The sequence below is a fragment of the Jaculus jaculus genome, chromosome 9, assembly GCF_020740685.1.
Source record: "Jaculus jaculus isolate mJacJac1 chromosome 9, mJacJac1.mat.Y.cur, whole genome shotgun sequence".
Taxonomy (NCBI): domain Eukaryota; kingdom Metazoa; phylum Chordata; class Mammalia; order Rodentia; family Dipodidae; genus Jaculus; species Jaculus jaculus.
Genome location: NC_059110.1, coordinates 104,242,006 through 104,258,535, shown reverse-complemented (window position 1 = coordinate 104,258,535; position 16,530 = coordinate 104,242,006).

Here is a 16,530-nt window from a genome sequence, read left to right as displayed (position 1 = left end):
TCTCCCCATCTCAATCAGCCTCTCTTTTATTTTGACGTCATGACCTTTTCCTCTTCTTATGATAGTCTTGTGTAGGTAGTGTCAGGCACTGTGAAGTCATGGATATCCAGGCTATTTTATGTCTGGAGGCCAACAAGTCATCTTTAAGAACAAATATCAAACCATTTTCTTATAACAAAAGCTACCTCAAGCTGGGTATGATGGTTTATTCCTATAATCCCAAAACTTTGAAAGCAGGAGAGGAATCTTTGAAAACAGGAGAGGAATCTCCAAGTCAGTTTGGATTACAAAATGAGTTCTAGGTCAGCCTGGACTCTACATCAAAATAAAATTAAAGTAAATCAGGCTCTAAGTTACTATTACAATGTGATAAAGAGACAGCCTTTCTGTTTAATTCCTCCTCAAAATTTCTGACATGAGTTTAATCCTTGACTTTAAGGTCTGTGTTTCTTCTTCTCATGGTCACTTAATTCCTCTAGGTTATTTTCTCTGCATTTGTTTCTAATTCAATTTCTTTTCCTATAAATGCTTATAAGGTACAATAAATATTATTTTCTAACAAGTTATATTTGAACCAAAAGAAGAAATCAACTGTGTGCCTTTGTGTTCTACTAATGGCCTGCCTTTTGAAGCCCCATTGTGATAGATTAAGGGAAGGCTATTAAGAACATTATTAGTCAGACTGAGAACAAAGGATTCTACATCTGCAAATGTGTTAATGTAATCCTTTCTAATTTTACCCTTGGCTTATAAACTCTCACATTGATTTTTCTTCTCTGTTAGACAGAGGATATACACCAAGCAGAGATTCTAGAGAACCATACACCACTAAATTTCTTGGAACATATTTAACTATATTAAATATCTTCAATCTCCCTCTAGTAGAAGAATACTTGAAGAATGAGTACTGTTATTAGTTGTTAATAGTTGTGTGGAAAATTAGCTTTAAATTAGTTGCTCTAAACAATAATATGTGTTTTTTGAGCTTTTTTGGGTATAACATTTGGAAGAGGCTGAGCTGAATGGATCTGATTGGATTAGCTAAAGACTATGGTGATGCTAATGACTTGACCCACAGGTTTAGAAAAGTTAAGGATCCTGTTCAACAAATAGAATTAGGTTTCAGTTCAAACACCACCACTCAAAATTCCTGTTACTTAGAGACTAGCTGGGTTTGCTCTGTTAAATGATGTGAAATAATCCTCTAAACTCATGCACCAGTTAAATTTGGGACAAATGTATGCATTACTGGTAAATAAACAAATGGACCAATAATAGTAGTCAGTATTTAAGTATATGAGGAAAATTCAGTTGTCCTCTCTCTGCCCCACCTCCCACTCCCAAGGAAGCATCATCACTATTAACAATCATCCATTTCACCATCAGCAGTAGTGACAGTTTGAATCTGGAATGTCCCCTAAGGCTCATGTTCAGAGCTCTTGGTCCTCAGGATATGGATCCTTTAGGAGGAGGAGCCTGGATGACAGAAGTACCACACCCTCTGCTTCCTCTCTGCCACCATGTAGACAAACCTCCATGGCACACTTCTACCACCAGAAATTCCACCATGCCATGAGCACTGAGGTGAACTGAAATCCATCTACAATTCTGAGCCAAAATATGCCTTTTCTTCTTGAGGCTATTTCTGTCGAGTATTTTGGTCATGGTAGCAGGAAAATAATTGATACAGCAATTAAATAAGATAACATTTATTTGTAAAAATATATCCCAATTTATATCTACTAAACATATCACGTGTATTATACTATTACTTGAGATGTCCACAGGTCATTTAAATTGTTGGCAATTGTTAGACTGAAGCATTGAAAATGAGGAACTAATTGGTATATTTTACTTCTTCGCTCAACTTTTATGTTCATTAAATCTCTGAATTGTTTTGGGTTTAGGAAAAGATCTTTGGAGAGAGTTTTTAACCTTGTTATGTAATTGCTTTTTCCTATAGTACATTCTCTGAAAGGGGGCATCTTTGCTGGTTTTAGACTTTAAATATTTCTTTAGGTCAGTTTCAAACCTTTCTTTTCAAAAGTCCTAATATTACACTCTTAAAGTTAATATAGATTGCTTGCATCATAAACATTGTTTACAGAACAATTACTCTCACATTTCAGAATAATTTATTTATTTATAATCTTGGGGTTTGAACTATACTCAAGACTCCTTTAAGGCTTCCAATACAATCCCTATGATATATATCTCAATTAATGGAACTCATGAGAAAATACATGAAATTGAGGAATAAGAGGTTTATTCAAAGAATTTGTTATTCATGTTGTGAAAACATTGGTGAAGAAGTTTCAAATGTACTCAAGACTAGGGATTTTCATTTTTATTGCAGTTCTGAAATGTTAAATAATATTTATTATATCAAAGAAAAACTCCAAAAAAGCTGAATGTAAGCATGTACCTTTACATTTGTGTAGAATTCTGTCACTTTGGCTTTATGTGAAGAAAAAATAATTTCATAGTTTAATTTTATTACCAAGTTTTGATTAATTCTCTAGTAAATTTCATCTTTACCAATTATAGTTATTTTTAAAATTTACTGTCAAAATAAAAGATTGCCTGTCATACTACTCATTTATTCAATCAAGAAGCACTGTATTTTGTGCCTCTGAAGTTTCAAATTTTCTTTTTTGATTTTACTCTTTTTTAAAAAAATTTAATTTATTAGTTTTCTTTTCAGCAAATACAGGCAGTTTGGTACCATTGTTTAGGCTCTTCCATGATCTACCTCCTCTGATTGGACCCTCCTTGTTGATGTAAATGGGTTGTGCATTGTGGAGTTAGCCCACAGTTATTGGTACCATAAATGTCTCTGCATATCATGACCCAACATGTGACTCTGACATGGTTTCCGCCTCCTCTTCAGCAAAATTTCCCTGAGCTATGTTGAGTTTATTTTTGGTCTGCTTCAGGGCTGAGGTGTTGGGGGCCTCTGAGGCTCTGGCTCTCTGATTTGGTAGGAGCTGATTTTTCTCTGTGTTGGTCTCCTTCCCCTTTGTGCTGGTATCGGGTTCATCAGGAAAACAGCACCCTTGCTTGTTTCGCCAATTGTCCTTAGTTTCAGTCAGGCCCCTGATGAAGTATGTTGGGGCAGCTCTCTCCATAGGATCTGCATCTATCTGAAAAAGAGAAGCAGATTCTCCAATGGAGAGTAACTTAGCACCCGGAAAATTGAGATAACAATTACTTTTTTGATAGAGAATTTGATAGGTGTAGGCCCTCTTGTAGCCCATGATTGATGGTAGCTTGATATTGGAGAGTGGGCTTATGTTTGGGTATGGTTCTGTCTAGTTTCCCAGCTCCAGCTATGGGTCTGGTACCACTGAGGGGATCAGTTAGCCAAATCAAGAGCAGTTGGTTCCCCACCATGGCTGTGTGCCACTATTGCACTTGTGTGGGCATCACATCAGGTTATTTGCTGCTAATTAGGATAGACAATGAGTTGCTTGGACAGATATTGGTCATTTCACCCAGTCGCCCATGTAGCACCTTCTGGCACTAGACACGCTGACTGTCTGAGAACTGACTCTCTCCTGGCTTCCAGCCATGCCATTCCATTTTACCTGTCAGCTGCATATGGAGTCTTCAGCAATAGGGTCATACCACTGGCCTTTGGTGGGTCATCAAGTACTCTGACAGAAGTCTGTCATTGTTTTGGGAAACCTTGTAGGTATCTCTGATCAAAAGCTCATTGTGGATGGTAGCCCCAAGCTGGAAGTGGGGTTACAGGTCAGTGCCCACTAAGAAATTGAGGAAAAATATAACTAATATACAAGAGTTAGAGAGGAGAGAGAGAGAGAGGGGAGAGGCAATATTCACAATATGAATAACAAATTCTTTGAATAAACCTCTTATTCCTCAATTTCATGTATTTTCTCATGAGTTCCATTAATTGAGGGGAGAGATCCTACCCTCTCCAGTGTCTTGTGGTTCAGGTGTTTACTGTAAGGATCTAGTGAAGGTTCAGCCATTTGCTCTGTCTTTTAGGAAGTAGAATTTTATGGTACCATTGCCGTTAGGGTCCAGATTACTGTTTTCCACCCTTTGATGCCCTCCCCGCCCTCCCCATCCATCCTATTGTCTAGTCCATGAGGTGCTTGCTGGATATGTAAGGTCTCTTGGGTAGATTCAGGTTAGGTGTTGTAGATGAGTGAGACTATGTGTCGATTTTTTTTCTGTGGTTGGGTAAGTTCACTGAGAATGATCTGTTCCAGGTTCAACCATTTTTCCTCAGATTTCTTTGTGTCATTTTTTCTTACTGCTGTATAGAATTCCATTGTGTAGATATACCACATCTATGTTATCCATTCTTCTAATGATGGACATCTGGGTTGATTCCAGCTTTTAGCTATTATGAATTGAGCTGCTACAAACATGGTTGAGCAAATCTCTCTGGCCTGTGGTTTGAAGGTTTTAGCGTAGATGCCCAGTAATGGTATAACTAGGTCTGTTGCTATTTCTATACTCAGCTTTTTCAGGAGTCTCCATGTTGCTTTCCAAAGTGGTTGTACCATCCTACATTCCCACCAACAGTGAATGAGTATTCCTGCTTCTCCACATCCTTGTCAGCACTTATTTTCATTTGATTTTTTGATGTTGGCTATCCTTATTAGGGTAAGGTAGAATCTCATAGTTGTTTTAATTTGCATTTCTCTGATGATTAGGGATGATGAACATTTTCTTAAGTGTGTGTTTGCCATTTGTATATTTGTATCTCTTCCTCTGTGAATTGCCTGTTCAACTCTGTGCCCCATTTTGTGAGTGGGGTATTTGTCTTCTTATTGTTTAGACTTTTGAGTTCTTTGTAGATTCTAGAGATAAGGCCTCTATCAGTTGTATAACCTGCAAATATTTTCTCCCATTCTGTGAATATTCTATTGCCTTTGCTTATTATATACTTGTCTGTAATGAAACTCTTCAGCTTCTTATGAACCCACTGGTTGAGTGACTGTTTAAGAACTTGAGCCAGTGGGGTTTTGTTCATGAAGTCTTTTTCCATTTCTATATCATGGAAAGTACTTCCTAAATTTTCTTCCAGTAGTATTCGAATTTCTGGTCTTATGTTGAGGTCTTTGATCCATTTGGATTTGAGTGTAATGCATGATGACATGTGTGGATCAAGTTTTAGTTTCCTGCATGTGGTTTTCCAGTTTGTTCAGCACCATTTGTTGAAGATGCTATCTTTTTTCCAGCCTATATTGTTTGGGCCTTTGTCTAATATCAAGTAGCTATTGTTGCTTGACCCAAAATCCGGGTCCTCATGTCTATTCCATTGGTCTATACTCCTGTTTTTATGCCAGTACCATGCTGTTTTTATTACTATGGCTTTGTAGTATAGCTTTGGATCAGGTATGGTGATGCCACCAGAGGTATTTCTTTTGCTGAGGATATGTTTGGATATGTGAGGCCTTCTGTTTTTCCATATGAAATTTGAGATCATTTTTTCTATCTCTGTGAAGAACACTGTAGGGATTTTAATTGGAATTATGTTAAATCTATATATTGCCTTTGGTAGGATTGTCATCTTCACAATGTTAATTCTGCCTATCCAGGAGCATGGGAGGACTTTCCATCTTCTCAAGTCCGCCTCAATTTCTTTTTTGAGAGTTTTTATATTTTCATTGTATAGATCTTTTACTTCCTTGGTTAACGTTATTCCAAGGTATTTTATTTTTTATTTTTTGTTCCTATTGAAAATGGGACTATGTCCTTTATTTCTTTTTCTGTATCTTTGTCATTTGCATACAGAAATGCTACCGATTTTTGTGCATTGATTTTGTATCCTGCTACTTTGCTATAGGAGTTAATCACCTTTAGGAGTTTTGGTATGGAGTCTCTTGGGTCTCTTACATATACAATCATGTCATCAGTGAATAGAGCTAACTTAAGTTCTTCCTTTCCAAATTGTATACCTTTTATTTCCTTCTCCTGTCTTATTGCTTGGGCTAGGACTTAAAGAACTATATTGAAAAGCAGAGGTGAGAGAGGACATCCCTGTTTTGTTCCTGATCTCAATGGGAATTCCTCCATTCTCTCTCCATTATGCATTATTTGGGCCTTTGGAGCTTTGTATATTGCCTTTATTATGTTAAGATGTGAACCGACCATGCCGATTCTCTCCAATGTACCGATCATGAGGTGATGTTGCATCTTGTCAAAGGCCTTTTCTGCATCTATCGAAATGATCATGTGGTTTTTATGTGTAAGATTGTTTATGTGGTGTATTACATTGACAGATTTTCGTATGTTGAATCACCCTTGTGTTCCTGGGATAAATCCCACTTGGTCAAGGTGGATAATGCTTTTGATGTGTTGGATTCGTTTTGTGAGTATTTTGTTGAGGATCTTTGCATCTATGTTCATTAGGGAAATAGGATGGTAGTTTTCTTTTCTTGTTGCATCTCTGCCTGGTTTGGGGATTAGGGTGATACTAGCTTCATAGAAGGAGTTGGGTAGCTTTCCCTGTTCTTCAATTGTGTGGCACAGTTTTAGAAAGATTGCTTTGAGTTCTTCCATTAAGGTTTGATAAAATTCAGCTGGGAATCCATCTGGTCCTGGACTCTTCTTTTTTGGGAGGTTTTTTTTTTATTACTTTTTCAATCTCCATGAGTGTGATGGGTTCATTGAGGTGATTAATCTGCTCTGATTTTAGCTTTGGTAGATGATATGCATCCAGGAATTTATCCATCTCCTCCACATTTTCCAGTTTTGTGGAGTAGAGGTTTTTGAAATACGTCCTGATGATTCTGCCAATTTCACTTATGTCTGTTGTGATCTCTCCTTTTGCATTTTGAATTTTGTTAATTTGGAGTCTCTCCTTTTTTTGCTTGATCAAATTTGCCAGCAGTTTGTCAATCTTGTTTATTTTTTCAAAGAACCAGCTCTTTGTTTTGTCAATTGCCTTAATTGTTTTCTTGGTTTCCAATTCATTAATTTCTGCTCTGATTTTAATTATTTCTTTCCTTCTGGAGCTCTTTGGGTTGAATTTTTCTGGTTTTTCCAATGCCTTTTGGTGGATGTTTATGCTATTGATTTGGGATCTTTCTGTCTTTTTTATGAAGGCATTGAGTGCTATGAATTTTCCCCGGATGACTACCTTCATTGTGTCCCATAAGTTTTGGTATGATGCGTTCTCATTGTCATTAAATTCCAGGAATTTTGCAATTTCATTTTATATTTCATCCACTATCCATTTACTGTTTAAGAGTGTGCTATTCAGTTTCCAGTTGCCTTTGGGATTCTTGGCGTTTTTTTGTTTTTTTTTTTTTTTTTTATTTCTAGGAATATAACATTATGATCTGATATGCAGAGAATTATGTCAATTTTCCTAAATATGTGGAGGCAGTCTTTGTGACCCCGTATATGGTCTATTTTTTGAGAATGTTCCATGGGCTGCTGAGAAGAATGTGTAGTCTGTGGATTTGGGATGGAAAGTTCTGTATATGTCCCTTAGGTCTAAGTGTTCTATGGTTTTGTTGCGCTCTCTTACTTCCCTGTTGAGTTTCTGTTTGGATGATCTGTCTATTACTGATAATGGTGTGCTGAAGTCCTCAGCTCTGATGGTGTTGGTAGTTATTTCTGTTTTATTGTCAAGTAGGTTTTGTTTTATGAACTGTGGTGCTCCTGTGTTTGGTGCATACAGATTTATGATTGTAATATCCTCTTGATGGATTGTTCCCTTTATAAGTAGGAAGTAGTCTTCTTTGTCTTTTTTGTTTGTTTTTGGTTTGAAGTCTATTTTATCCAATATTAATATAGCTACACCTGCTTGTTTCTTATTCCCATTTGCTTGGAATATTGTTTTCTACCCTTTCACCCTGAGGAGGTTTCTGTCTTTAATGTTAAGGTGGGTTTCTTGAAGGCAGCAGATTGAGGGGTCTAATTTTTTGATCCACCCTGTTAGCTTGTGTCTCTTAATGGGTGAATTAAGGTCATTAATATTTAGGGTGATGACTGTGAGATTTGATTTGATCCCTGCCATGTTGTGGTGGTAGAGGTGTGTTGGTGTTTTCATTAAATTTGAAATTTTTTGTGTCTACTCTGGGTTTGGTTGCTGTGATCTGCTTCTTGTAGGCATTTGTGTTTGGTTATTTGTTTCTTCTCTGTTGAGAATTTCCTGGAATACTTTCTGTAGGTTTTGTTTTGTGTTCATATAATTGTAAACCTGAGTTTTGTCATGGAAAGTATTCCTTTCACCATCTATTATAAGGGAGAATTTTCTGGGTAGAGTAGTTTGGGTTGGAAACCATAGTTTCTTAGAGTTTGGAGAGTTTAATTCCAGGCCCTTCTAGCTCTCAGGGTTTCCATTGAGAAGTCTGAAGTAATTCTGATGGGGTTTCCTTTGAAAGTGGTGTGCTGTTTTTCCCTATCTGCTTTTTGGATTTTCTCTTTGGTGTCAATGTTTAGAGTCTTAATGATAATATGTCTTGGGGAGTTTCTCCTTTGGTCTAATCAGTTAGGAGTTCTGTTTGCTTCTTGTATCTTGATGGGTCTTTCTTTTAAGAGATGGGGAAAGTTTTCTTCAATTATTGTGTTAAATAAGTTCTCCATGCCTTTGGTCTGAAATTCTTCTCCTTCTGGTATTCCATTGATTCTGATATTAGGATGTTTAAGTGTATCCCACAATTCCCTCATGTTCTGTTCACAGGAACTTTTGAACTTACTGAAATTTTTGCACTCTTGAACTGTTTCTTCCATCCTGTCTTCCAGATCTATCTTCCACTTCTCTGACTCTTCTTGAGAGCCTCTAGCGAGTTTTGCACTTGTTCAATTAAGTTTGCATTTTCTACTACTTTCCTATGTATCACTTCCATTACTCTTTCCAGCTCCCTTTTCACCTCATTTTCTGATTTTCTTGATGATTCCTGGAAATCATCCTTGCATTTCTTTATGTTTCCATTTAGTATTGCCAGCTGATTTTTAAGGTCCTCTTTTTTTTCACTCTCCCTCAACTCTCTTAGCTCTCTTTGAATTCCTTCCAGTGTCTTATCATATTGCTCTAGCTTAGTGATGTTAGCATCCACATGATTATTTGTCCTTTGTAGCTTTCCTGCAAGTTCTAACAGTAGGTTGGTCAGGGTTGCATTGCTCATAGCTTCCACTTGATGTTCTGATCCTAAACACTCTTCTATGTTTTTGTTAGATGTAATCCTTGTTGGACTGGGTGATCTGTCTGGATTATCTTGCATTTTATTTTTCATGGTATTTCTTTTGTGCTGTGGTCTTCCCATGTCAGTGTATGGGTAGTTAGGTGGGTGGAGCAGCCTGGGCTCTAGCTCAATGAGAATCCAAGGCAGCCAGGGGCAGTTGCAAGCAGCCTGGGTTTTTGCTCTCTCTTGCCAAAGCCGCCTATCTACTGCCTGACAGGGGCACCAAAGTTGCCTGAATTCTCACCCAGTAATGCACCAAAGCTGTCTGCCTTCAAGCTTGAAAGGGGACTGAGGTTGAAAACCCTGAAGCTGCCCAAACTCTGGCTGGGAACACTGGGACCTGCAAACAGTCTGCGCTCTCCCGCCTCAGGTGAGTGGGGGATGGGTGGCGATGGACAGGTAGGGGAATGCACCTGAGCTGGCGCTAGTGACTCAGTGTGGGCTTGTGTGGCCCTTGCTGTGGGACTGGGCCCGCTGCACGTGCAATTGTAGTGCAGAGGCAGCTGATACAGGCACGGATCGGGACACAGCAGAGGGTGGCCGGTGGGCAAGTGATGGGAGCACAGCAGCGGAGGGTCTGGCAGCCACCTAATCACGGCAGAGGTGGCCCCCGCAGGTGTGAGAACCGAGCACAGTGTGGCGGGCCGGCACCCACGATCAGAGCAAACAGCGGAGGTCCTCGTGTCAGCGCAGTGGGCTGGGGGGTGTGCAGTGGGCTGGCGGGCATGCAATCGGAGCACAGCCGCTTGGGGCACGGGGGGCTGTATGGGGCGGCAGACTACCCACTTGAGGGGGGATCTGTGTTTCCCTGTTTTCCTCACTATGTGCCCTCCTACTGGGAAGAAGACCCTGATAACCCTTAATTTCTTGCCTTTCTTTCCCCAGTATCTGAGCATAGCTAGGCAGTTGCCATCTTGGCCGGAAGTCAAAATTTTAAGAATCAGTTTATATACATCTAAAAATTAGATATGAGCAGGGTGTAGTGGTGCAAACCTCTAATCCCAGCACTCAGGAAGCAGGGGTTAGACAATCTCTATGAGTATGAGGCCAATGTGGAACTACAGAGTGAGTTCCATGTTAGCCTGGACTAGAGTAAGATTCTGTCACAAACAAAACACAAATAACAATAAGATGTAAAGTCTGGGCAGATTGCTCAGTGGTTAAAGGTATTTGCTTTGAAATACTGCTGGCCCAGGTTCAAATTCCAAATCATCCAAGTAAATATTGACAGTCATTCATTTTGAGTGGTAAGAAAATCTGACACGGTTCTCTTATACATACACCCACTCACACCCTCCACATGCAAATAAAATATGTACAATTTTATTACAATGCTAAATGTTCAAAAGCAGTGTATTTCTAAAGTTTGTTTCATACCAGTTGCTCAGAACTTTTCCTGATGATTCTTGTATTTCCTTTCTTCATGTGTCTTTCCTGGGGTTAGTGACACTTTAAACTTCTCATTGCAACCGGATGAGTACTTTACCTGTAGGGTTACAAGTGATTTCTTCTTTCAAAACACACATTTTCTCTTCTAAAACATTAAGCAGATATGCTGATGTAGAAGTACACTAGTTACTTCTTTCCACAAGTATATTTCCACTGGCCATAAACTGTGAATGCATGAATTGTCCAACTATCTTCAGACCAGCCTGTCCATCTACTTGTGCATTATGGCCAGGCCATTAAAACTACCCCATGTTCCCTAACCATTTTATGCCAAAGTACATCTCTTAATTTTAAGATAGAGTACATCTCTCTTCACTCCTCTCCATTAAGTCTCATGGAGGGAAAACAGTAGCTGGCCCATGAGCTTCCAGGCTCTCTCCTGTTTCTTCCTCCTACAGTTCATGCTACTGCTTATGGATTTATCTGAATTCTGTGGATTTGAAACTAGGTCTTTACACTTATGTGTCAAGCACTTTACCCACTTAAAAATATCTTCAGTATAAATAACTCAATTGGTTTAGAACACTTGTTCTTATTTATTTACTTATTTTTATTAGATAGGGACATATTTTGCATGTAAACATCATATGTTGGTACCATCCTCTCCCTCCTCTCTGCCTCTGAAGAAGCTTCAGGTAAACCCCATGGGGATTGTGGGTCATGCATTATGGGGGCAGAAGTGAGTGTTGCTGTATTTGATTTTCCTATAGTTTGCTTTGGAGTTTGCATCTATACTCTAAAATAAGTATTTTTTTTGTTATTAATTTCTGATCAGATCTCAAAGTCTGTGAGAGACATTAAGTTCATTGGTGTGTGTCTTTAGTAAAAACTAATTCAAAGCAATATTTACAATCTTCATTTTGAGAAAAGTATTTTCAGTAGTGATTTACTTCATTTAACATTCAAAAGATTGTTCAAATTTTTTATCTCATCTTTAAACATTTTTGGTAAATTATATTTTAAAATATTCATCTTTTCTTAAGTCATTCATAATATTCTCACTATTTTTAATGTCTTTATCATCTGCTGTGATATTCTTTTTATAATCCTGATATTATTTACCTGTATAATCTCTCCCTCACTATCCTCATCAATCTCAAGGGGTTTTTCTCTTTTTATTTAGCTTTTTACATCAAATTTGTTCATTATTTTCATGCATATTTGTTAATTATTCAGTTGTAGTCTTCATTATTACCTGCTGCCCACTTTTGATTAGCTTTATATTGCTGTGATAAATTATTTCAATTTTGGTGCCATAATATATCACATATTTATTATCTTCCCATACTAGATGTCAGAAGTTACCTCTTAGTCATGAGGCCTAAATTAGTAGTTCAGCAGGGCTGGGTCTTCTGTAATGAATGCATGGGACAATCTGTTGGCTCTTATTTTCTAGCTCCTAAAAAGCATTTCCATTCTGAACTTGTACCACTCTTGCTCCATCTTGAAAATCAGCAATGTTAGGACAAACCTAACATGTGTCTTCTCTTAGTTCCTGCCTCCTCCTTCCACTTTTGCAAAGTTCCTATGTTTATATGGGACCATCTCAGACAGTATATGAAACTTATTTTGCAGCTCACTGGCTCACATTTTAATCTACCAGAAACCTTAATTCCTTATTTTTTTTTTTAAATTAGTTTTCTTTTCAGCAAATACAGGCAGTGTGGTACCATTATTAGGCTCATCTGTGACCTACCTCCTCCCCACTGGCCCTTCCTTGTTGAGGTATATGGGTCATGCATTGTGGAGTTAGCCCACAGTTATTGGTACGATAAATGTCTCTGCATATCATGACCCAACATGTGACTCTGACATTCTTTCCGCCCCTCTTCCGCAAAATTTCCCTGAGCCATGTTGGGTTCATTTTTGGTCTGCTTAATACCTTTTGCCATGTGAACTAACACCTTAATAGATGTATAATTGAGAGTTAGGCATATTGGGAGACCTTCTGTCTTCCATTTACTTTCTGGTTTTATTTTACCTTTTTGTTATCATTTGCTTTAAGATACATTATTACCTAGTAATCTATGTTTTCTAATGTATACATATAAAGTTTTAAAGTTTTGTTAAATGCTACATGAACTGTACCTTAAAACTGTTGATGTTTTTGTTATTGTTATCATTTTCTAGAATAAATATAGTCCTTTTATTTCCTTAAAACTTTGCTCTAGCTTGAACTACTTAGAAATAAATATCTGATCTGGGCTTAGCCGCTTTTTAGTTGGGAAACTTTTTATAATTGCTTGTATCTCTGTACTTGCTATAGGTCTATTTAAGTGGTTAATCTCACCTTGATTTAATTTTGGTACATCATATATGTCAAGGAAATCATACATTTCTTTCAGATTTTCAAACTTAGAAGAGTATATGTTCTTAAAGTACATCCCTATGACTTTCTGACTTTCATTGGTATGTGTTGTAATGGTGCTTATTTCATCTCTAATTTTATTAGCTTGTGTCTCTTCTGTCTTTCTGTTGATCAGCTCTGCCAAGGGTTTATCAATCTTGTTTATACTTTCAAAGACCTCACATTGCCTGTCATTTCTTATACAACATTATCATAATAGAAGGAAAACATGATGACATGAATATAAAAGACTAATTGATAGGGACAAGGGATTTTGTGGAGAAGGAATTACAAAGGGAAAGTGGGGGGGGTGTCAGCTTGGTTTATTTTCTTAAATTATGGAAGCTGTCAATAACAACAAAGAAGAAATAAGTTTCTTAATTTAAAAATATAATCTTCTTCTAGTTAATCTTCAGTGATAGATATTGTCAGGATTGAATGCGTATTTCACCTGCACCTCATGGTTGGAATCCTTACCTCTTGCTAATGGTGCTTTATTGGGAGGCTATGGAACTTTTGATGTATGAAACAAAGCTGGTGATTATAGACCGCTAGGGGAGGCTCTTTGAAGTTTGCACCCACCTCCAGCTCTGCTCTTGCTCTTTGCTTCCTAGCTAGCCACCATGTGAGTTGTAGGAACCTCATTCTATAGTAACCAATGAAGGAACCCTGAACAGCTCTTGATACTATCCCTTGGTTACTATAATAGACTGAGTATCCCTAAAACCATGATCAAAGACAAATCATTCTTCAAGTTATTCCTGTTTCTTATTCACTTACCAAGACAAGAAAAGAAAGTAATATAGATATTTCCTGCTTTATGATCATTTAATGAGCAAGAGTTGTGCTTTCTTGGTAAACCCGGTAACAGCACAAGGGTGAAGGAGACAGAAACAGAGAACACTCAATTCCTACCAAACCAGATCCAGAGACACAGAGGCTACCAAGACCTTATCACTGAGGTAGACCTAAAATGAACCAATTATGGCTCAGGGAAATTTGTGGAAGAGGGTGCAGAAAGATTGTTAGAGCTACATGTTGGGACATTATGCCCAGAAACATTGCCTCTTACCCATAACTGATGGCTGACCCGACAATGCATGACCCACATTCCCCAATGAGGAGAGTTCCTGCAGAGGGGATGGGCAGGGAGGAGGCTAAACAACATGGCTCTTTACACACTGTGAACATAACTAATAATAAAAAATAAAATTGCATTATTTAAATGTGCTTCAATAGTTATTCCAAGAGGTGTTTTATGTATGTTCATTGTGACATTAATCATGTTTTTTGGATATTTTGAAAGTTATTGAAACTTTTTTCTGCCCTACTAGTTAATAAAAGAGATGTCTTTAGAAAATATTTTACTATTAGTATCTACTTTCTTTTAATATCTGTCTATTTCCCTTTTACTTCATTTTCTAGAAAGTTATAAGATTGAATGCATAACAGCTTAAAATTATTATATTTTAATGAGTTTTATATGCTATGCAATTATGCTGTTTCTCTCTAGCGGTGCAGTTTTTTTTTTATTTATTTTTATTTTTTTTAAGAAACTGTTTGTATGCACAAGTCATGTGTTAGTCAAGTTCCCCTGCTCCTCAGCCCATCCCCCTGAGGACCCTCCTCCATGGGGTTACTAGTCTTAACCCTGTGGTTATGGATTATGGGTGGTGAGAACAACAATCAGTCAGTGTTGGGGAGTGCAGGGCCCTGGGTGCTCCTTCCCACCCTGTGGCTCTTGCTATCTTTTCGCCCCCTCTTCCACAATGTGCCCTGATAAGTTCCTTTAGTGTTAAGCCCTCGGCCATTTCTGGATTGCTCCTTTGATACATTTTGAGTTTCCTCAGTGTCTTATGTCATCACCTTGGCATAGGTTGTCAGGTTCTCCATGAGAGCAGCACTCATGCTGAATTCGCCAAATAATCTATAGTTTTACCTGAACCATGGCTGAAGTGTAAGAGGTGGCTGATCTTCACCTGTTCCCTTTTTGTGAGGTTGGGTTTCATTCTAGCTCAGACTGACTGATTCATTATGTAGTCTTAGGGTGGCCTTGAACTCATGGTGATCCTCCTACCTCTCCCTCCTGAATGTTGGGATTAAAGGCATGTGCCACCACTCCCGGCATCTTTGCCTTTGTTTTGTTGTTGTTGTTGTTGAAATATGGTAGCCTGTACCCTAATCAACAAATAATTTTAATTATCTATGAAGGTCCAATGTAACAAAAATATCTTTAAAAGCAACTTAGTAAATGGACATAAGTTTTAGATACATTTCCATAACAAATCAAAGAAAGCCTATGCGGAAAGGTAGAGAACATATTTATGTATTGAAATTTTTATTGGCACTACTACCTTTACAAATGACAAAATATTACTGTATAGCCATTTACCTTTTACCATACATAAAATCCTATATAATTGTGTCACATATGTTCCATAATTAAATTTCAGAACTTCTTTGTGCCTACTTTCAATGTTCTTGGATTATTTTAAGGCTATTGATTAAGGCTAGGTACTTGAAATAAAATGTATGGAAATATTAAATATGTGAAGAAGGGTTAATATCCATTGTGAAGGTCAAACAGATACTAAAATTTAGGTGGATTCCACTAGTCATATTCCCCCCTTCTAAATTTTGGAGCAATAGAGCTACCCCACAAAAGACAAGGCAGTAGAATACACTAAACTTAACTTGTGGATTTATCCTGTATAATTTTTTAGCATATATCCATCATTTTATAAACCCCATGTTTTCAGATTAATTATACAAATCAGAAGGTGGTCCTTAAAGACTCTGTGCTAGTGAGATGTTAAGAGGAGAAAATAATTTCTAACTACTGACTCCAAGCCCTGATGTTTTATGCTTTATGACCAATTATCTCATTTGCTCATCTTTGTCAACATGTTATTTTGTTATTACATCTACTTGAGAAACTCTCTCTACAAGGTCATGTTTGGAATGACTGGAACCTATCTGGCAATACTGTTTTGGGAGCTTTTGGAAACTTTGGGAAGTGAGGCCTTGCTGGCCACAGTAGGTCACAGGTGGGAGACGGTTAAAAGCTATGCCTCATCACCACACCACTTGTTCCTGCCTTCCTTACTCTCTGATCCTGATCTAACATGATTTGAATAGATTCCAATGCCTACTCCCAGTGCCATGAAATCTAGTTGCTCAATCATTTTTCCCCCAGCACAAGAGACTGAGACTTCTGAATTTGTGAGCCAATGGAAATAATTCCATCCAGCACTTATTTCTGTCACGTCAACACAAAAGTAGTTATTTCTCCTTCCTTGCCTTTTTTCTTTCCATCCTTCCCTCCCTTTCTTTCTTCCTTTCCTCTTTGTTTCTTTCTTTCCTTCTTTCTTGCCTACCAAAACTTAACACTGTCATTGTCATTGTAAAATAAATTGTGAAATCCTCCAACAACTCTGCTGTTTTTTACAAGATACTATGAAATTGGTATTAATACTTCAGTAAGTACTTCTAAAGTTTTTTGGTGAAGCTTTCTAGATTGGATTATTTCACCTTGGGAATTTATTTCATTCTGACTTTAAT